Source organism: Ambystoma mexicanum, chromosome 4p (genome assembly GCF_040938575.1).
Source record: "Ambystoma mexicanum isolate Mex_15411 chromosome 4p, UKY_AmexF1_1, whole genome shotgun sequence".
Taxonomy (NCBI): domain Eukaryota; kingdom Metazoa; phylum Chordata; class Amphibia; order Caudata; family Ambystomatidae; genus Ambystoma; species Ambystoma mexicanum.
The window spans coordinates 230,984,803-231,008,284 of NC_090927.1; the positions used below are offsets into that span (position 1 = coordinate 230,984,803).

A 23,482-nucleotide genomic window follows, 5' to 3' on the forward strand; every position below is an offset into this window, starting at 1 on the left:
CACTGCTCGGGGCTCTAGGACACTTTTTTTCAGTCTCTGCTCTTCCAGACTAGGTATTGTCAGGTGTATCGACCCATGTTCAAGTTATTATGCTGCAACATTTGGTGCTGTGGGCTTAGAAAATCCAAGATGGCCGAAAAGCCCACATTTGCGCCAGAATCCAGGAAAACCTCACAGTTTTTGCACACACCAAAATGGCCGCCTGACCCGCCACCCACCAGTGCGAGCGTGATGGGCCAGAAGCGCCATAAGTGAAACGTGGTGCCAAAGGAAAAACAGCAGTGCCTGTTAGCTCAACAAAGTGCTTTGAAATCACCTTTGTTTCTCTGAATGCAAGCTCAAAATGCCTATTTCAAACATTGCAAGATATTCAAAAATCTTACTGACCACCAGCAGACGTCTGGTAGAATGAAGTCATGTGTGCATAGAAAATTTGGAAAGATGAAGAGCCCAAATTAATGTTCATAACAAAACTGGCTGAGCTGCGGATGTTTGCACTTTAAGTGAAACGGGATTTAAAGCCACTAAAATCGAAATGTTTAAAATAAATGAGTGACCTACTTTTGAGTGTCACATAGGTTACAACTGTTTAAATGTCATAGTTTTGAACTTAGGATCAGCGTTCTAGCTGCATGTGTCAAAATTGTAAGTTTGATTTGAATGAAGAAAAATGGGAACAAAAGTGACCTTTGGCTGAAGCCTGGCTTAAGGAGATTGAATTCTGCCCAGCAACTACCCTCGACAGGAGTTGAAACTTGCCCAGCAACTGTATTCACAGGCATGGCCTCCCTTCTGCTGCCCCACCAAAAGGAGATCACACCTCTCTGATTGAATCAGGGGAGGAGTACCTGGGACTGCAGGAAACAGAACAATGAACTTTCCTTGGCTCAGGCAAATGTGAAATCAGGGGGTCGTAAATGGCTTCCTCTTGGAAGGAAATGGGAGGGGCACTGCCTCTGTGAGCCCGCTGAGCTTGGAGGAAGTGGACAAACCAGAAATTCCCCATGTGCTTTGGGAAACAACACCCCTATGGGCCAGAGCATAATTTTAGAAAGATGGATAATTCATAGTACATAATTGTCAAAATTATATCAATAATATCATGATTCCTGTGATTTTTCTGTGCACATTTTAAGAGGTGTTAGGACTCTATGGTATGTTCTGGGGGGTAGTAGTGGAAAATGGTATTACTCCAAATGTATGTATGTTAAAAATCTGACACTTCATCATCTGATGCCCATATTCCTTGCGCACATTTGTGTAAATTCTGGAAAAGTTTAGAGGTTGTGTTCTGGATGAAAAGGGCAGAATTCTGTCAGAAGTGGACACGACATCTTACAAAGACAGGGATCGGATGGTTTGGTGCTACAGAAAATATGTTAACTGGACATATAATATTAGAAAAAATGTACATAGATAAATATGCATTTGGATCAAAATTAGATTTGTGTGCAAAGCGACAAGGGGAGGATTCTCTGACCCATAAACATACCTCATCACGATGACACTCCATTTCCTTCCCCCAATCAAGGGAGAGAGGAGAACTTGGCCAATCATAAGTTGCGAGGGCCAGGCTTAGTTATGCCCACACACACACCCATTTTCAAAAGACATAAAAAGAGCCACTAAGACCCAAGGAGGGACATTCACTTTCCACTTCTTGCGAAGCACTTTGACTGGACACTCCAGACATCAAATCCAGACAGATCCAGAGACCAGACCTTAGAATTCAGACTCCAGAACTTAAAGCAGAGGGGCCAATCCACGAGCTGAATCCTTTTCAGCAGGCCTCAAAATCTTTTGCAACCTGATATTAAACAGCCAGGCTTTGCTGTTCGCTTCTGGCTAGAACTTTTGCCGGAACCAGAGACCCAGACCGCGGTGCCAGTACCAGACCCAGAAAGCAGAGCTGTATCCCAACTGCAGACCAGACCCATACCAGACCGCTGTGCAGTGCCGGAACTTTTGTCAGAACCAGAGATCCAGACCAGCAGAGCAGAGAGAACCGCAGCTAAACCTGTTGACCAGATCTGTGACGAGGCCCATTCCTTCCAAAATTAGGAGTGAGTATCCAGCCAGAGTAGTGCAAAACCAATCTCTTAGTTTAAAATAATCTTATTAAAACCATTTCCACCTATTTAGAACTGCATAGAAATCATGTGTCCATTTTGTGATTTCAAACCTGTGAAAGTGTAATTTGTCATTCTGAGCTTTGCTTTAATTTTGAGAATCTACCTCCACTAAATTGACCTTATATTTCGTGCTAGGAACGAGATTTAACTGTCATCTTAAAACTAAGAATCTAAGCTTTCCAACAAGCCCAAAATCGACTTTCTACTCCTTATAGTCTTTCCGTAATCGCGCTCGACGCACTAGGAAAAAGTGCAGCGAATTGCAATTTGACTCAAACTTCTTCACCTATCAAAAATAGCTGTTTTTTGCTTCCATTGCTGAAATTCGTTTTCAACCTGATAATCCCTCATGAATCATTGCTAGTGTTGACCTGAACTAATTAAAAAAAAGTAGCTGTCACCTACCCTGAATCTCTGATAGGGAATTAAAATCATTTTTAGCCTATTTTCACTTCATTGCAAATCACAATAAAAGTATTTCTGCATGTTTTAAAAGCATACCTGTTACTCTAAGCTTGCTAGGTGGGAACTAGAATGTGTATTGCATTTGGTTATATTCCTGAAAATTGTGTGCTCCTCTTCCATCTCCTTATATTGCATAGGGGGGAGTGCATTGTCAAAAGAAAAGGTGATCATATTATCTCTTGTGGAAACCATCTCAGTTGTTTATGTGCTGCATTCTTTTCCATCATTGCATTTCCTTGAAACCATAAAAGCATTCTCAGCTACCTTATCCTCTCTTTACCAACTCCTTAGTAATTAAAAAAGTGTGCTAGTGTAATATTATCCATTGTTGATCACTGTCATATTCATAAGTGTGCTATCAAATATTAATTTATTGCTATCAAATATTAATTTATTTATAAAAGTGTGATATATATATTGTTTAATTTTTCAAATAAATCTTTTAATTTGCAAAACAAACCTACTTCTTGGCTCAGTGAGGTCAGGGGGATTCAAAGAGAGGGGCGTTATACAAGGGGTTATCAAACAGATCTATGAACTTGTCATAAAAATATATAAATAAGGGCTTCCCTTGGGAATACCAGACTAGGCATTGACTTAGTTGGAGTGCTGAATTGAAGTCACTTAACAGTATTTGCCAGCAGACTTGTAGGCCTTGGTCCTCAGCAAGGTCACCCTTAATGTGCCCTGCAGATGGCTAGGGAGTAGAACTTTTCTCTTCCTTGAAGCACCTGCATTTACTTCTGGCAGTGGGATTTGGAAATCACTGCCCTCCCCACAGAGTCCAGATGAATTCCTACTGATGTTCTTGAAGGTCGAACAGTGAATCAAAGACGCAATAGGAGGACCCCTCCTTTATAGGTAAAAGGCCACAGAGGATTAGATAAAAGCAAACCTGCTTTATGTGGTCCAATCCCTGTCCCTGGGACAAGTGACCCTTGCTTCATGATGTCATAGTCATATTGCCTCATTCTACAGGAAATGGAGGGGACAGGAGGGAAAGAAAGAAAAAGATGAATGAACCCTTCCTTGAGCCCACTTGTGCTCTCTGACTATCCATACTCCCTCCCTCTCTTAGCAGGCAGTTTAAAAAAGCTCTTGGTAGTGGTACCCTCTAGTGTGAGGCAGCCCTTTGTTATGGAATCACTTCCGTGAAGCCAGGTTCTTAGATAACCTGGTGAAAGCTACTTGACCTATCAGACAGGAGTTACTCTTCCTACTCGAGAGCCAACAGAAGCAGGTATCCTGTCTTTTGTCTCATTCACTGGAATGCTGCAGACAGTCAGACTGCTTGGAATTCACATACCCTCTCATAGCTGGTCTGAGTTCACAGGGTTCACCCTGGTATGCTACAAATCAAATGTGGCTTTAATAATTATATGAACTGCCAGATACCATACCAAAACCTAGGTATGGGTATATTTCAAGTCATATTATCCTGCCACCAAGCAATAGTTTAGTATAATTATAATGTGTTTGTTACAGAGGTGCAGATTTAAATACAGCATCTTCACTGATGTAACTTTTCTGTCATGGCAGCTGTCATACAGGGGATGTGTGACCTCTAAACCTTCTCGTGGTCCTGGTGAGCTGGAGCTGCAGATTTGGAGGACTGATGCAGCAGGGCAGTGGTGTAGAGTATGCTGCTGGCATTGAGATTAGTGAAAGTGGGTCTGGTTAGCAGACCACCCTTTCTGAGATGGATTACCTGCATAATTTTATCATTGTATTATTAATGTGATGAATCCTATGGAGTCATCACTAATCCACTGCCGATCCTGATCCTGGGTGGGTATCCTGGGGGTGGATCACACAGGAGGAGATGGTTTTCTGGGAGAAGTGGTGATTCCAACAGGAGACAGACTGTATTCCTCCCTATCCGGTGAAGACAACTCTTTAATCCCAGAAATCCCCGATGACATGTTATCATTATTCAGAACCCTTCAGCTAAAACTCTGAAATCCACTTCTACCAAACATAACTCTATTCACTCTTCATGTGTATCTAACACCACTAAAACATATTCAACATTTTATGTTTATGATGTTAATCCAAAGTGTCCAACAGTGTAACTTAAAAAAGTATAAACATCCTTGGGATTCCAAGTCTCAGAAAGATTCAAGTACTGACACAAAGAAGAGGAGTAAGGAGTCAATATGGAAAGAAAGCAATACCAAGTACAACATGCAGTCTAGTTGTCATGTTCACAATCAGCTATGCGGGACATTTAAACTTGAAAATCACCTGCAAGGAACTAGGAGAAGTGAGGAGAGCTGCAGAGAGCGTGGAAAGGGAAGCAAACTCAGAGGCAGTGGCAGATTCACAGAGGCGAACCGTGCAGGAAGAAGAAAATGCTTACTGGAAACCGCCTGGAGATGTAGCAGAACAGAGGAGAGGAACTCTGGTACAGACATAGCGGGTGCCCATAGAGGCACCATTAGAAGTGAGGCATTTTCTGTGGGACCGCAGGAGACGTGATCTTTTGGAGCGGCAGAGGTTTCATCGGGGAAAGGGAGAAAAGCTGATGCAGGGACCAGAGAGGACTCGGCCTGACAGGTGACGCCCGTCCAACGAAAACCCTTCGCCCCAGCTGCACGTTCCCCCGGTGAATCAACCCAGAGGATTTTGGGGCCCAGGGACGGGCCAACAAGTTAATGAACACTTGTGGCATTATTTTGAATACCGACCAAGTAGAACTAAAGAACAAAAGTGGTATCATTTTCCTCATATGAGATGTCAATTTGGGGAAATTTGGAACACACATTGCCAAAAAGCCAAGAGATACTAAAGAAGGAACTAAGTGGCTGATTCATGGAATTTTTGCGCTGAAAAACAGGGATTTGTGCACCATTCTGGCCGCAAATCCCCATTTGTGAAACAGGGATTTGCAGACAGAATGGCGCCGAAATCTCCGTTTTTCGGTGCAAATAATTCCACGAATCAGCCCCTAAATGTCAAAAGTTGTACCATTTTCGTTATATGAGATGTCAATTTGGGGAAACTTGGAACAAGCATTGCCAAAAGCAAAAATATATGAAGAAAGAAGTTGACAGACAGAACTTGAACAGATCCCCTTATCTAGGATTTCAAGGGGAAAGTTGGAGTAAGTTATTCCTGGAATCCACAAGGTATAACCAGTGAATACGTGCAATTGTGTTATATTTTAAAGGAAAGTGAACATTGTAGAAAAGACCGGCTGAAAAATACGCATCAGGCCATGAGCGCTTTTTGGAAAGAGCTACCTTGCAGGAGAGTACACAAGGGGATCTGCGATAACCAAAAAGGGCAATTCCTGCCAGGGAAGTACACCAGTAATCCATAAGGTAGAGGAAATGAAAAGACACATTGAAAGATGCTGGGCAGGAAAATACACCAGGACTCAGTTGAGAAATCCCTGGCAGGAGAACATACCAGGAATTCATAATTTTAAACAGTTGTTCGAAAGAGATTTGTTATCATGTGAAGCACTTGTTAAAGTTAAACAGATTTGCCATCCTGAGAAAAGTGTTATGTGAAAATGATATTTGTTATATCATCTTGAGAGAAGTGTTCTTTGGAAGAGACATTTGCTTTGTTAATCTGAGGAAATATTTTGTGAACAAGGCATTTCCATTGACTTGAATAGAACAACGTTGGAACAAAACATTTGCAACTGTTTTCCTGAATTATTTCAGGGGAAGAGTGGCAACCCCTGGAGACAAGGACTGTTTTGTTGGAATTACACCTTTGACCTTTTACACACTTTTGTTGAGTTGGAAACAGAGACATTTACCTTGCATCTTTTGATTATGTATGTTAGTGTGAGGGTCATATATATTTTGGACACAAGCTCAGCTTTCTTTAATTTTAGTTTCATAGGAAGGGACTGTAAAGACTTGAGGGTGATATCTGTACTCCTGCTCTCTATATGGCAGAGTAGAGGCAGAGAGCACCCCAGTCGAGATTCTCTATTGGGTAGCGAAGGTCGAGCAATCAAGGCTTAAGCTCTCAGGAGGTGATGCAGGCTGGTTCCTAAGTACAGTGTAGTCCCAAAGCACCCACAAAGGAATGTCCAAACAATAGGTTAGTTAAAACACAGTTCTTCATATAAATAGGCTCAAGTTATGTACACAATCACAATAACACACTTTGTGCTCAAGATAATCTAAAATGGTAAATATATACAGTTTCTATGTGGTACCACAATTACTCTTTAATTCCATTAAAATGCATATACTGTATTCAGTTCAAATGTCATACAATCAGTTAATAAAGTGAACCAACTATAGACATAGGAGGAAAGCAGGTTGGTTAAAACAATAGGTAGAATACTGTGCCCCTACCACTAGGAACAATTCTGTATGAGGATGCCACAACCTGTTAAACCTGTAAAATAAAGATATAATACAAGCCAGTCCAGGAGCCACGGATTGTCAAGATCCCTCGAAGAAATGGTGAATTAAGATGTCGAGGCAGCAGCTTCGGTCCTGGTGGTGCTCGTCGACGATCAATTGGGGACTTCCTGAGAATATGAGACGTGAAGTGCACCTCGATGATGATGGTTTGTTGCCGCAAAGAGTCACTGGTGACACAAGGACGTTGGGTCGTCGGTATCTCTGTGGTCTTCGGGTGGCAGGAAACCCACCGGCGGATGCTCCTCGGCGCGTTGGCGCCCTTGACTTTCTCCGGCGGGAGACTCACAGTGCATTCAGGCCATTCTCCTCCCTCTCAGACACTCACAACAATGAATGTGTATTGGGACAAGTACCCAGCCATTCAGCACTCCACACTACATTCATACAAGTTTCAGTCAGGGCTGGCTCATTCATTGTAATAGATACCAGAAACCAGACACCCATAACAAGAAGTGCATATTGGTCACACACTCCATTCACCCTGGTCCTATCCACTGGGTGTACCCACAACATACAGTCACTGGGAAGGTTCCAGCCAGTCTGGCCTGGAATTCCCCACAAAACCATACGTGCAACTTCCACCCAACAGCCAGTCAGGGGGAAGCGACAGAGTCAGGGCGTCCCAGGACTTTGGGAAAAACAAGGTAACAGGCAATAGAAAGCAAGAGGCCACATGGACCATCTAGTCTCCTATCAGGAATCAACTGATTCCAATGTCAGGGCCTGGGTATCCAAAAATGGAGGATACTCAGAGCACCTGTCAAATCCAGCATGGATCTGCCACCAGCCCATAGCCTGCTCTGTGGGCCACACACAGGTGTCCAAAAACATACACTAGGGGTACAGGGTTGTACCTCCACCCATGGGTGCCATAAGTGTATCCCAAGGGTCTGTACACCAAACCAAAAAGAGGAAGAGCTGCACTGCCAGGAGTCCCACATGGACTCCTGGGCAGAAAACAATGCAGAACATACATGAAAAGAGGACTACAAAACGAGGACAGGGAAGCTCTGTCCCTCCAATGCATTTCCAGCATCACAGGGACACTCTTATTAGAATAGGGAGAGATAGGCCTTTATCCAAACCCCTTTTTATTTTTGAAAACATTACAACTTTGTGTCTGCCTCTCATTTCTGAACCCTCACATTATTATTATTATTATTATTATTATTATTATTATTATTATTATTATTATTATTATTATGAAAAGTAAAAAAAGCCAGGGGTTTTACCAGATGGCAATCCTTCACAGTGAGAAAGGTATTTTCCCTTGTGGGGGTATTGGATATGGCACAGGAGGTAGAACACACTTTACTGGGAGCACATATTATACTCAAATATCTCAAAACATGCTGTACACAAAACAAAAAGGTAGGCAGGTTCCGCTTATGGTCACAAAGCAGAAACCAGACGTCATCGGGGGATGCAGACTTGGTAGAGATGATGATGTAGTTTGCACACTATTAGACAACGCAGTTTGCAGTTAAATGGCACTTTGCATATTTACAGTTTGAGGTACAGCGAGAGCAAGTGTTGTTCCCAGAAACACACATTTTGACCATTTGTGAAATTGGGATTCATGCCCAAAGTCATCAACCTAGATATCAGACCTAGACCACTTTTCCAACTCATTTAAATTACTTAAAGAAAACTTAGACTTCCTGAGCTGCTTTCCTGTATGGGACCCAAGAGAATGGCAGAGAGAAAGTGAAAGGGTATGTGGCTCACTGGACTAATTCATTCATTACAGGGGTTTGTATTTAACCTTATTGCCACAGTTTCTGTCCTGTTAGGTCAACTCAGCCTTTCACCCTTCCTAGCTTATTAAAATGAGTACCATCTAGTGGGTATCAATAAACAATCTTTTATCAGTCAGTAGTGCCACGATCCCCTCGGTGGGGGGGGATGTGCTCTAAAAATACATCTGTTATGTTATGCTATGTATGTTGGCAGTTAGTGGGCAGAGTCATTGGGGACTGGGTTTGTCTGGTCACTATTTAAGATACCTCATAGAGAGCAGCTGGAGTGGGATCCTCTGGCTCTGGACCCCTTCAGAAATGTGGTACCTGTACACCCACAACACCATATAGTTGGTAGAATCAGTAAGATCTTTGTGAACTTCAGAACTTCACCATCCACCATTTCCCCCGTACATGAAAGAGTCGAGAGATGCAAAGACACAGCGCAAATGCTGAGCAGTCACAATGCAAGAGGGGCCCTGCCAAGTGTTTGTTTGCTTATTTATAGTGTGCGCATCACCGGAAGGTATCTGGGCGCAGTACAGGGTAATACATTTTCTTGGTTACACATGGTTAGACAGGCTAACTTAATCAACATATATACATGTATACAAAACAGAAGTCCAAGATGGAAAGTCAAATAATTTACAGAGGAAAATGCAGATACACGAGGGCAATGTCATGTTTACCGACGTACAGCAATGTGGTGGAGAAGTGCAAAGGGGGATAAATCAAGAGGATAGGCTAGATCGAGGTACCCTAATATGGATTGTTGTTAGGGATCAAACAGTTCTCCATGTTATTTCTGAAAGTGTGAAGGGAATGGTTATTTCTGAGACATGGGGGGAGCGTGTTCCAAAATTGGGCAGCGAGTACCGGGAACCATTACCCCCTGCTTTTTTCAGTTTAAATCAGTTTAAATCCTGGGATGTGTAGTAGACCCGAACAAGCTGATCTAGTTAGTCTGGCGTATTGCTTCAGGGCAAATCTGTGTGAGAGGTAATGAGGGGGAGAATTGTTGAGGTATTTGAAAGTAAGTGATGCAGTTTGAAGTTGAATTCTCTCTTTTATGGAAAGCCCTTTGTGTTCCCTTCTTAGGGAGGAGATATGCTGTCTTTGGGAAAAACCTGTGGCTGTCCTGAGGGCATTATTTTGCAGAATCTGTAGTTTTTGGGTGATATATTTGTTGGCACCTAGCTAAAGTCCATTGCAGTAGTCAATTTTTGAGTGGACTAATGCTCTGGCTATGGTGGTGCAGCTTTTGGTAGAGAGGAAGGGTTTACATGCACGTTTACATTCCCTTACACGGGTGCATTGAAAGCTGAGGGACAGGAGCCAGATACAGGGAAAAAAACAGACACCACACATAAGGTATGCACAGCATTTGCATACAATTACCATTCTGCAGGTGTCCGGCGGGATCCAATGTGTAGAATGCTGCAGAGCCACCACGGATTCACTGGCAATTTCGAAGATGGTGCTGATGTTGCATGGCAACTTTAAAGCCTCCAAATTTAGAAGGGGCAGTAATAACAACCATTCTAGAACCAACCTAACCCGCAAGAGTTAGTAAGACAACCCTGACTATGGAGATGAAAAAGAAGCCAGGGAAACCCAGAAGGTGATGAGGATGACAGCAAGCAGATGTGCCTAACAATGCTCTCTGGTCCAGAAGGGTGAAAACTGCCTGGGCAAAGGTAGCCCACTTGGAATATACATTTATTAAGCTCTCTGGAATGAGCATCAAACATTGTATCCATCTGAAAAGGACCCTAAATGAGATGGAGAAATTACCATTCTTGAGAAGCTAAGTGAAATGTCTCAGACAGAGCCTCGGAGAATCCCAAGAATCCCAAAGTCTGAGGGAAAGACCTGCAGAGAAGCCAAGAGAGAGTCCTCCAATAGGCTGCAAAGAATACAGAGAAACACAAAACGAAACAGAGAGAACTCTGGGAGATCCCAGAGGAACCCTGCTCTGAGAGACAGACTTCACTAGAGACCAACAGAAAGGTCTATGATAAACCATAACGAATCCCAAGGTCTGAGGGAACAAACTCACAGAGTATCAACAGACAGCTCTATGGAAAGACCCCAGAGATTCCAGGAAAGGTGTAGTGGGATGACCTTTGACGAATCCAGAGAAACATCTGCCAGAGTCCTCACAATGAACAAGAAGAATCCTGTGGTCCGAGAGAGAGAAAACTAAAGACCCCCAGCATCCTCATGATTGAATAAACAGTTCTGGGAAAACACCTCCTGAAACCCCTAAAGTTCTGGAGAGAAGACTCTGAGAAGCAAATTGAATGACATGATCAAAGAAGATATTTCACCAGATTGTAAGTACCATAGGTGGGTGACACCTTAGGGCAAACAACTTTATTCAGCAGTTACATTTTGTGTTGGCCGGAACAATGGGATTTTGTCTTGTAGACTAGGATCACTAATACCAGATGGTAACCTGGGGCTAACAGTACATATATATGCTAGGTGTGGACTTTCGGTGGGGGCACCTCTTTTGATAACTTTTGTGATGGCAGAGTAGGGTGTCCAAAAAAGGACAGAGACCCATTAAGTGTAGGGTAAAGGTATGTCTGCAACAGATTGGAACACCTGGGAACTGGAAAACACTATCTTGAGTTGGCCTGCCCCTGGAACTATCTGTATAGTATTCCCATTTTAGCAAATGGACCCCTATATACTGTCGGTGCTACGTCCATCCCACTTTGATGACCCTCTAAATAAATGGTATTAGGTCAAAAAGACTTTTTCATTTACCCGCAAATGAGAAATACCGATTTAGAAAGACCGCTCTGAGAATGCTCAGATTGGTCTTTCTAAATCTTAACTGTCATTCCCCTGCCGCACACGAGTGCGCGCAGGGGCTGACAGGATGCCTGAGGTGGGCAGCGTAGATGAGTTACAGGTATGTGTTTGCGTGTGTGTGTGTGTGTGTGTGAAAGGGGACAGTGTTTATGGTTGAGAGGGAGATGGGGGAAGGAGTGTCTGTGTTTCTGAGTGTTTTTGTATGTAAGGGGATGCTGGGGGAAAGATGTGTCTGTGCATGAGGAGGAGTTGGGGTAGGGGAGAGGTTGAAGTGGGTTTTGGGGGTGAAACCACCGATTTGAAAGGGAAGTGAGGGAGGAATTGAAGTATTTCAAATATTAAAGGCCACCCAAAATCAGCCATAAAACCCATCTTTTTTGGTGTGGCTTTTAATATTCAAGATAATGACATAGAACCAAATAAATAGACTAATTACCCATGGTAGAATCTTGTTGCAGTCCCCTTTCTTCGACACCCTCACAGACTAGTCTTGTTCTCAGAGGCCATGGAGAATCCATGGAGGTACTGATGGTCTAACTCTTTCCACTCTTGCAGTACATGTATATAAAACATGTTATATGTCTGTCTTCTGTCGCAGTTTTCTTACCCAGTAGTGAATAGAGACCATGGAATGCATAAAGCCCAATTATTGCTTTCTTCAGTTGCAATCTCCCTTAAGAACATTTTAAGTGTTGTATTAAACATTTCTACCAAGCTGTAAATCTGCAGATGGTACATATTGTTTTTATTTTTTTTATTGTTTTTAGTTGAGATAAATCAACTTTACAATTAATTATCAAAACAAAGAAAAAAACACTTAAAATAAAATAAAACTTAGAATAGAATCAGGTTTACAAAGACAAAGACAAACTTGATCATACTAACATGAAATCTAGTTTACATAAAAATTTGCTTTTACAAAGCCAAACCCTGCAAAATTCTCAGATTTCCCCTAAATTCACTGTTCCGTTTACATTTGTACAATGGAGAATAAGATTTGATAAAAAGCAATTAAATTATAGTTCTAAATAAGAAGTATAAAAAGGGAATTAGGTTGAGTGAAACAGAATCATGTCAAAACAATGCATTCACTTTCTATAAATCTATATAGTATCTTTACATTTTAGTTTTGCATTTTACTTGTTATTAGCTTGTCTTTATATTCTCATCTCTTCCAGCGTATTTAAAAAATGTAAGGCTCCCAGTCTCAGCCGAATAGATAATCCACCAACAATAATTTTGCATAAATTGTCATGTGTCAGATTTACATAGTCCTTTACTGTCGGTTTTAAAAATGTTATGCGTTCATTGCAGAGTTCAATACAGTCTACCAATAGATGACGTAAAGTTTCTGTTTGTTTTATAGTTTTACAAAACCGGCAACAATTTTCAGCAGGTAAAATCTTTTTCCTTTTCAGTAGTACCTCTTGTGTCGTCCATAAATTGAATCTTAGTCTCATACAATCTTTTCTATGTTGTAGAGATGGGCTCTTTATCAAATATGGTTCAGCAACAGTATATTTCTTATGGATAAACACTGTTCCATCAAAGTCTTTATATGGTAGACACATAGCTCTGTTTCTGCACCAGTCCCACTGAAATAGTTTGGTTTTAACTGCATTTGGATTTCAATTAATAATTTCAGTGTGACATCGGCATAGGCCAATGCGTTTATGACCTCCTTTCGCCACCTTAGCGTAAAAATGTCATATGAACAAAGTATATGCTGTGCTAATACCCCTATGAGCATGTTTGATTTAGTTGCTAGAATGCATTTTTTACTTAGGGATATTAAATACCACAAGTATCGAGCATACATTAATGTCAGACCCATTTCATTTCTAATTAGTGCTATTGTAACACAGTTTGGTAAATTCAAGATGCTTTTCCAAAATTTAGATTCTCGAATCTAGACCATAGGGGTTCATGCAAGATTGGTAAGGTTTCAGCACCGTACAATAAAATGGGTATTACCTTTTGTCTAAAGTAAGTCAAGGCTGGCAAAATGGAAAACATTCCGTATCTTGCTTGGATTATTTTAGCCTGAGAGGTCAACATATCAAGTTTGTTGAGCCATTTGAACATTTGTGCTTCATGGGTAGCTCCTGCAGTTATCATCCCCAAGTAAGTATATTGTTGGACTCTTTCCAATGTTTGTTTTTGTATAGTCCATGTACAATTACTATTTTTTTGTGATGAGGGGTTGTATACCATAACCTTTGTTTTTTCCAAATTAGCCAATACTAGTTTTTTTGTTTCATAGGCAGATAAGGCATCCAACAGCTTTTGTAGTCCCACTGGTGTTTTTGACAAGAGTATCAAGTCATCGGCAATAACAAAGCCGGGATTTTCTTATTTACTAGTTTTGGGGCATCTGGTGTTAGGGTGTCAAAGATCCTACGTAGGTCTGCTAAAAAATACTAAACAGGACAGAGGCAAGGATGCATCCCTGCCGGAGTCCTCTGTATGTTTGAATAGCGGATGTCAAGAGACCCTCTTGGCTTAGTCTTATTTGAATACTTGTCTCGGAGTATAGAGCTTTTATTAAAGCAATTATATACAGCAGGCAATTTTCCTAAATTAGTTTTTGTAGCAGCAGTTCTCGTGAAACTGAATCGTAAGCAGCATGGAAATCTACGAAAACAATTTAGAGTGGTTGTCTTATTTGTTTGTGATGTTGTAATATCGATGTTAATGTTATTAAGTTAATTGAGAATCCAATGCCCGCCACAAATCCTGTCTGGCATGGATCTCTTTTATCGCTGTCTATCGCCCATTTATTAAAGTCTTTTAAGACAAACCTTGCAAATATATTTCCCGGTACCTCCAAAAGGGCAATCGTCTATAGTTGGAGGGACACGACCGATTGCCCTTTTCAAAAATGGGTACTATGACAGACTTCCGCCAGGTTTCCAGGATTCTACCTGTGCTTACGGCCAATGAAAAAATATTAAAGAGGATTTTTGCCCATTGTTCAGGGTGTTCTTTGAGCATATAATTGCTTAGCCCGTCTGGTCCCGGCGCTCGTGATCTACTGGATTTGTTTATAAAGCTTAAAATGTCTTCTTCCGAGACGAGTAATTCTTCAAAGCTGTCTGGGTATTTTATACTTTCTAGGTTTCCCAGTCCTGTACTAGTGTAAAGGTCGTGGTAGTGCTTGACCCAATCTGATTCTAGTACACCATTTATTTGTACCGATAGTTTGGTAGATTGACTTGCAGTGTTTAGCAATGTCCAGATTTCAGATATGTTTTTAGAGTCAATAGCAGTTAGCATCTCTTCGCCCTGATTTTGGTAGAGCCACGCTTTGTGTGTTCTAATCCAATTCTTGTACTTATTTTTTAAGGATTTCATAACTCTAGCTTTCACTTCAGCTGGTAAAACCATTGCCATTTGTTTTTCCTTTCGCAGCTTGTTTTTACTTTGTTAAATTTTATCATCAAACTTATATTTGGGAGCATAGCAATTTTGAGTGCTACTGCTTCGTGTTATTTTATATATTTGTAAACCGGAAGTATAGCATTCCTTTACAATACCATTTTTCTTTGAGCCTAATATGATGTCGTGATTTAATTTTTCTAGGTTGCGGGGATTCCACCTAAAGTGAATCCTGGAGTTATTGATCACCATTACTGGTGTATAGCTTTTGTCTCTATTCTTTTCTCTCAAGTGTGTATTCTTCCAAGTAGCAGTGAGCATTTCATGATCACTGTGCTTCTGATGCAAAACTTCAAAGTTAGTTATTTGGCAAAAAGTATTGTTGTCAACATATATGTAGTCATTTGTTGACTTGCACGTTCCTCTACACCATGTGTTTTTAGGTGGTATATTGTTTTTTAGTGACCCATTTAGCATGATAAAATTGCGAGTTTTCATAATATTTTCCCATCTGAGGCACACTGCGTTTTTCTTACGAGCCAAGGTGGAAAGGCAATGAAGATTCAGATCAACGCAATCAAGATGTTTGATACAACTTTTGTCATTGAGACAATGTTAAGTAAATTTTCTAGGTCTTTAACATTTTTTGTGTCTGTTATGCCCAACGGATTTCTATATATGTTGATTACTGCAATTATACCGTGCTTGTGGATAATCTTAACTAATTGTAGGAAGGGGTTGGGTATATTCCAAGGTTCTAATGTAAAGCCTCTTCCACTTTTTACCGCCACTAGCATTCCTGAAGCTGGTCTACCATTTGTCTTGATTGCAGGTGAAGAAAGTACTTCATAGCCATTCCACAATGGTGCTGTGAGAAGTCAAGTTTCCTGCAACATCACTATAGTGTGGGCAAAAGGCTTGAACAATCATTAAGTAAATGTACGTAACCACAAGTATTCCAATTTACAATGGAATATTGTGTTACATTCCCCTCTCCCGATAGTTATGACGGGTTTCTTTGAGATTGAGGAGCAAATCTAGATGTTTGAAACATTTCATTCATTACATATTGTGATTGTTGGTGCTTATCCAATTTGTAAACATTCAACGCTTTAACTGTGTTTTGAGCCTTGTTTATCTCCCGCTCAATTTCATCATGATTAACCGAGTCAATAGCCAACAGAAATCCCAATTCAAACAGTTCTAATCGTGCTTGCCATACCACAATTCGACCAACGTTTGAGGTAACCCACAGTCTGACCACAGACAAATTTTCAACATTGAGAAATTCAACTTGTGCTATATCACCAGAAGTGATGTCACTCAAGCTCGGTAACTCTCCAAATATAGCCATTATACTAGTTCGACACATGTCATATTGTGGGAATGGCTCAGCTCGACATTTGAGGATGAATCTGTGATGCATGTTTGGGTTTAGCTTATGTTTAGAGTCTCTTAAAGCATTTGATTTTAATTCTAGAGGATTTCTTCCCTTACTCATTTCAGTCGAGTCTGGGACCATTTCCGCTCTTCCTCCCTGCATTTCTGTTTTCTTTTGATTATCATTTAATTTCACTTCTCTGTTTAATCTCTCATGGTTTGAATGAAAGTACTCGTCCATTGCTCTATGAATTATTGTGTGAATGTTTTTTTCCGTGTTGTTATCTACGGTTGATAATAATTTACTATACAATATCGGCTCACTACGTTTCACTTCTGCTTTTTTAGTCATGTTATTCAGTGACTCAGGTGCTTGTAGTGCTTTAGTGGTAAACTCAAACTGTTCTACCACTGGTAGCAAGATTTTCTCATCTCTAGGATCAGTATCTTCGGTTACACTTGTCGTACCTTATTTCCAATTAGAAGATCCCTCTTTAAATTTCATAAAGTCATCAATGGATCTTTTTATTTCAGCTCTTATGTCTTTTAGAATTTTGTCAGAGTAAAAGGTTTTATTGTCTGTTTTTTGATTCTGTCTTTAGGATATGGAAGTAAAGTGGTTTGACTTATATCAATTTTGGGTACCATTTCGTCTGTTCCCTGTTCCGTGTTCACTGAAGGTGTTTGTGTTTTGTCTGGTTTCTCAAGCAAGGAAATTATGTCATTTAGGGGCGCATAGTCCCCGTTTCTAGCTTTTTTTTGTCGATGCTTCTTGTCTTAGTTTTGTCAAATAGTTGTGTCGGAGTGAAGCTTGACTGTCAACTCTAGGTGCATATTTAAGGTTTTTCATTCGTTGGATGACATTTTTTGTGTTTGTCTTTTTTTTTCTGATTCATAGTTTTGTTTGACGTTCTTGCCTTAAGATTTAATTTTTCGGAGTTTGGATCGATATTGCCAAGGTACTCATTTGCATGTTTTTCAAATATCTTGTATGTGGGACCTGTTTTAGGTATAGACATTGGTTGGGATAGGGATTTTTCGCTCAGCTCTTCTGCTCTGTCTTTTAGTTCTTCTTTTGTGGCAGGGCATATGATGTCTTTAAAAAAAGGGAGGGTTTTAATGGGCAAAGCAAGAGTCAGATTAGATGTCATATCTATGATCGCTGTTGGGTTGACTATACTTTGTTTATCTGGAGGTGGGTTCGTTTTCAAAGGTGTCTTTTCCACCTCATTTTTGGTCTCCTATTCCTTCATCCATCTTTTAATGGCATCAATCTTTTTTTCTTGTTTCACTATTTTTACTTCTAATGTGTCAAATAATTTGGACATAGTCAATATTGCAGTGTTCATAGCATTCAGAGTGATGTCTAATAAGGCAGCACTTTTTTCAGTTACTTTACGTGGTGTCGAAGTAGCAGAAGAACTAAAAGGTACGACAGACTTTCGTGGCGTCGGTCATGCAAATGATCTAGATTCTTGCATTGATTCGTTACTTAGATGGTCAAACAGACTCAGCGACTGGTAAAGGCTTATTTCAGCCTCCGCCATCAGTGTTTTACTTGGAGATGTAATTTCCATAGTTTTGTTTTCAGATTTCAATATATTTCTAACCGAAATCTCGTTATTATTTGGGTCTGCTTCCACCTTATTATGCTCTGGTGCATTGTTGTTCATGTTATCTAGGTCTATCATGTGTTTCTGAGGGTCTGTAACTTCTCTGACAGTTGGAGTCAACTTTGTTCCGTCATTTTGTGTAGCTGAACTCACCGTATCTGACCCATCCGTCACGTCTGTAATTTCAGACATGATTTGTGTGTTAGATATTGTGATGTTCACTACAGGCATTGTGTTTGCATCATCACGCAATTCAGGGAACATAGCGTTACTGTAATTAGAGCTGTTAGAAAATCAGCGTGTGCGTAAAGTACAAATCATGTGTGCGTAAAGTACAAAACTCACGGATGTCCCCTAAAGCCATAGATTTGTCTGGTATCACAATTGGGAATCTGCTGATTTTCCTCTTTATCGCGATTGATGTGTAAGGCTTTGCCGGTGAAGGTTGTAGCGTGACTGAGGCGCATGGTATCATGACGTTCTGCGGCATTCCAGTTTATAAAGTAAAAGGTTTGCTTTTCCCCGTCATCCTGCTACTTATAGCCGACAAGGAAGCAAAAATGACACGTTCCTCCTTTCTTTAGCGACAGCCCAGAGCTCGTTCGAGGAGGAGCTTTTCAAAACACAAGAGTATAAACTAGTTGAATCCGAAAGTCGCTGCGCTGCAAGTTGAACAGCTTATCAGTTTAACAGCATAACAGCGACTTTCTAGCGACTTGCTTGAAGCGCGCTCGCTGAAGCGCGCACACTGAAGCACGCACCAGCCCCTTAAATGGAATTCTGGTTAAGGGGGCATGGCTATCACTAACAAATGAAATTAAAATCAAGTATTAAGCACTATAATTATAGTAATTACTTCAAAAATGAATAGTAATGTTCAGTGTCCAGCAAAGTAAATTCCAAACGGATTAGCGGATCCGCGAGGTCACTGGCAGAGTATCCACAGTGTAACAGCGACTTTCTAGCGACTTGCTTGAAGCGCGCGCGCCAGCCCCTTAAATGGAATTCTGGATAAGGGGGCGTGGCTATCAAAGCAAAGTAAATTCCAAATGGATTAGCTGATCCACGAGGTCACTGGTAGAGTATCCACAGCGTAACAACAACTTTCTAGCGACTTGCTTGAAGATGGTACATATACTCTCTTAACGTTTTGATCTGGAGGAGTTATTTATTCTCACCCATGAGCTAACCTGATACATAAGAATCTCCTCAGGGAATCCTGCCTGCCAAAAGAAAGGAATACGTTGTTTTATGATTTGTTGTGTGGTATCAGCCCTCAATGGGAAAGCTTCCAGATATCAAGTGGCATAGTGCACTATTAAGAGGATGTACCTGTTTCCCTGTTTAGATGGTTTCAATCAATCTACTATGTCCATTGCAGTTTTCAAGAAAGGAACATATATTATTGGAAAAGGCTGAAGGAGGATTCTTAGGATAGGACCCACTGCAGGTATTTGGAATATTGTGCAAGATGGTACACGTCTTTTCATATCATTATATACCGTGTGCCAATAGAACTGGGAGGAAGAGGACATGGTCATGGGTCTTTGTGACCCCTTGAGTTTGTGATGTAAGCTCGAAGTGAGACATCTCCACGACCTCCTAATGTAAAGGGATAGGGAGATACAGTTTGAACTGTGGTTTCCTGTCTCCTTGTCCTTCACCCTCTGTAACAGTCCCTTCTTCTCTACAAGATAAGGGTTGTGCTCGTTTAGTTTCTAATATGACCATCTTGATGGCATCACATAACATTTGCCTGAGCACTTGCATAGTGGGATTAGAGAGTCTCAAATATGATTTAGGTCTGTCCCTGGATATGGGTGAGTCCAACGTGTCCAATCTACATTTTTGAGGTATTCATGTGCACAAAACCCTAAGCTGCCTCTTCTAGTTGTTGACAAAAAGGTTGCCCAATGACTAACGAGCACCTCACCTATCAATTGTGTTATTTTTGTACTTACTTGAGTGACAGAGTCGTCGTACCAACTATTTCCCAGAATTACTTGCAGCTGCCCTGCAAAATAGATGACATTAACCCCAGCTTTCAAAACCACTGAATGGAGGCAGGCTATATGGATTTGTGGAACTGCCTATGGGTAATTGGACCCCGGGGTTGACCCTGATGTTAGTCCTACCTCTAACAGAAACAGTTACTTCCTCTGTGCATACAAAGTAGGGCCAGCAGAGCCTGGGCTGCCTCAAAATGGTAGTTTAGCACTCGGGAAGCATCAGTAAATGTCAGTGAGTGACATTGTATCAGGACTCTCAAATCCGGTTGTAGGAAAGCGGAGCAATGACACACTGTCGGTCACAAGATTAGGTTTTACATTTCTTTATTAAGGTAAATAGCACAAAATGTTCAGTTCGATAAATGCCTATAGAACTAGTGAATGGATCTAAATACAATATGGAAAAAATCTGCAAAACAGTGTCAAGGTTGGCACAACAGAAAGTGGTCTTTTCTTGATGATTCCTGCACTTTGGCATAGGGACTCCTTTCAAGATCCAAATCTTAGACTTAATCTTATAAGTCACTGTACTTCCAAAGATGTACATTGCCAAAAGAAAAGTACAAATATGATGGCTAATGTCTATTCATAATGCTATTCATAATGAGTCCTGTATCCGCTAGCTAACCCAAAGTCTTTTAATTCTCCTCTCACAATTCTCTTTGGTTTCTCCACAACTTCTGGTTCCCCTCAGGTCTCTCCATGAACTTTGATTCCTCTCAAAATTCTTTTAACTCTCTGCATAACCCCTGGTTACTCTCAGGTCCGTACAAGTCCTCTCATTCTCTCACAATGTCCTTAGGTCCCTCAATAACCTCTCAGTCTAAAAATGATTCCCTGAGTGGTAACCAGCTACTCCCTGTCATTTAGGCCCCTTTTCAGGCAGACAATATTGGTTCCCTCCTGACATATTCAACGTATTAAGGATTCGCCTAGTACTGAGGCCTTCCCTCTCATTTCAGTTCTTATGGTAGAACCTGGTTCTACTGGTTCTTCTCTCCATATACCGCTAGTCCCTGCGGTCTGATCTCTGGCATACATCTACCATATCACCTGCTGCACAACTGACCGCAGGTGAGCTACCTCTCTCCAGGTAACAGTCTCCTTGTGTATCTAGGGAGTGGTGACTAGCACGTCTGCTCCCTCCCAGTCTTCATCCCTCTTTGGCTTTCTCCAGCCTCTTTTATAGTCCTGGGCTTAGGTCTGTCTTTGTAAGCCCGGCCCAGGATTGATTTTTACACTGCTAGTTTGTTTTGGATTCCTTAATTGGCTTTGCTTCCCTTAATGCTTGGCTTGCAAGGTTGCAGCATTTTTATCCCCCTTCTGCTATTGGCTAGAATGTACTTGGTTTTCATATGGCTTAATGGTCAGTTGTATATATTTAAGTATGGTGTGAGTCAGGCATGGTATCAAGAGAGACACAGACTCAAAAGTATTCCTTTTAAAGACTGCATTTACTAAGGTTCCTGGGTTGGTGGAATACCTGACTGGCCCTGACTCTAAAGGGATGGTTCCCTTAACTGATGATTCTAATGGCCGCCGTTGTCTAGTAGTACAAAATAAAAGTCTGTCTCTGTGTAAACCTATGCTTGCCCTCATGCTTTACAACCAAGCTGATAGTAAGTCTTTTTGAAAATAGTGGTTCAACAAAAACAGCAAAACCATAGCTGGTTTCTGGTGGTCTTCTCACCTGGTACAATTTGGTCATTGTCACAAAGATGGGTTCACTCATCAGGGCTGTTCGTAAGACCTTCTCCACGTGGCCCTTACAGTGATTTCTATAATACCTTTAGTTTCTTTGAGTTCCTTCAATTTGTTCACTTTACTTTCCTCAATAGGCTTCTCAGGGTTCCCTTCCCCAAGCTCAGGCATTTCCAGCTTTCAACAAAAACAAAATATGTCACAATTCCTTTTTGGTTTCTTAGGCGTCCCGTCTCAAGCTCAAGCCCATCTAGTTCCAAACACCAATTCAGCTTGTCTGGATGTCCCTCTTCCGTATACACATTTTTTCTTACATGCCATAATCTCATGGGGGATAGTCAGAGGCTTTTGAAAATGTCAGGCTCTTTGCTTCTCATCAGCACGACCATTCTGACACTTTGCCCCTCTCTTCATTTCTTTCTCTTGCATTCCTTTTGTCGTGCACACTTTCATGGTCCTTTCTCCTTGTTGTGCCTCTTGCACGCTTCTTTCACTCTTCTGTGCACTCGTGCACCTGTTTCTATCTTTCTGGGTTGCTCCCACAATTCTTACCCTGTTTTTTCTCTTCGTGCCTCTTGCACTTTTTCCAAGGGCTTCTGACCCTTTTATTAATACTGGACGTAAGACAAGATGTCGAAACTGTTTTCCGCAATGATTATTAAAGTGTGAATAATCTCACCTTGACCGATCGAGTAGACCATCAGGAAACAACCAAGTGCAGCTGTGAAAGCTACCCTAGGACAGCCCTGTCTTCTCCGACCCGGAGTGGAAATAACCAGGGGAGAGAACAGGGTAGCCAGGGAAACCCTCGATGGGGAAGAAAACCCTGGTCGAATCTGGAAGTGTTGTGGATCCGGGTGGTTGATGAATGTCTTCTACGAGTGGCTGTGGGCAGGAAGGCTTCGTCTGGATGAACGAAAGGAATATGATCAGAGTAGTAGCGTAAAGTAAGGAATGGGAAATGGAAATGAAATGGCACTGTTAAGGGTTCTCACCAGCAAAGTGAAGGAGAGGATGAATGATTTAGGGCTTCGAAGGAGAAGAGATCGAGAGCTGGGAGCTCTAAAAGAAACAATCCTTGGGTCAGAATCTGAATCGAAAGAGGTGGAAAGTAATTCTGAGTTTGTGTCACTTACAGCTATTGGGTGTTCCAGCACGGATGAAAGCAGAGTTGGCGTAATCGTGACGCCGATGGATATCTGAGCGTGAGGAGAACTCCCGAGAGATGGTGAGACCAGAATGGAAGCAAGAATCTGGGGATGAAAGCTTGAGAGACAAAAAGATTCAGGGTAAATCGAAAGTCAAAATGGAAGGAGCAGTGTAAGAAATCCCTAGAGGCGAACTCACGGAGCGTCTGTTGAAACAGAAGCGACGCGAGGAGTTGCCGGCTTCCGTGTTTGATAAAGGATCACGTGAGCATGCCGGAACGTCTCGGAGAAACGTGAAGAGTCTAGACCGCTACTTTCAGAACGGGAGTCATCATGAAAAGGATTCTCGGGAGTCGCGTAGAGCAGGGTACCACACAACCGATTGCGAGCCCATAGTGGCCACCTCCCATAATGTGTAACACCTTTTTCCACTCATATTACTTTGTTGTCTGACTTTATTCCATTTATTATTTCACTAACGCGTGTCTCCCTAGTTGCGCCCTTACAATGTCACTAGTATCTTTACTTCATTCAAATCTCAAATGCAGGCCACTTCCTTAGGCGTTGCTACTGTCACTTTGTATCATGCTCTTCACAACCCTGGCTCTGCAAATGCTTTCAAAATCACTGGGCTAACTTCTGCACTTCGGCTCTACAATGGTTCTTCGTTCCCAGGTCAGGGTCTCACTGACTGCCCCTT

General features: G+C 41.5%; 1 protein-coding gene across 2 annotated transcripts in view; it reads left to right on the forward strand.

Moving 5' to 3' along the window:
- Positions 1-23,482, forward strand: part of PKHD1 (PKHD1 ciliary IPT domain containing fibrocystin/polyductin) — a 4,356,595-nt gene that overhangs the window by 1,996,570 nt on the left and 2,336,543 nt on the right. The gene's annotated exons all lie outside the window — the stretch shown is intronic.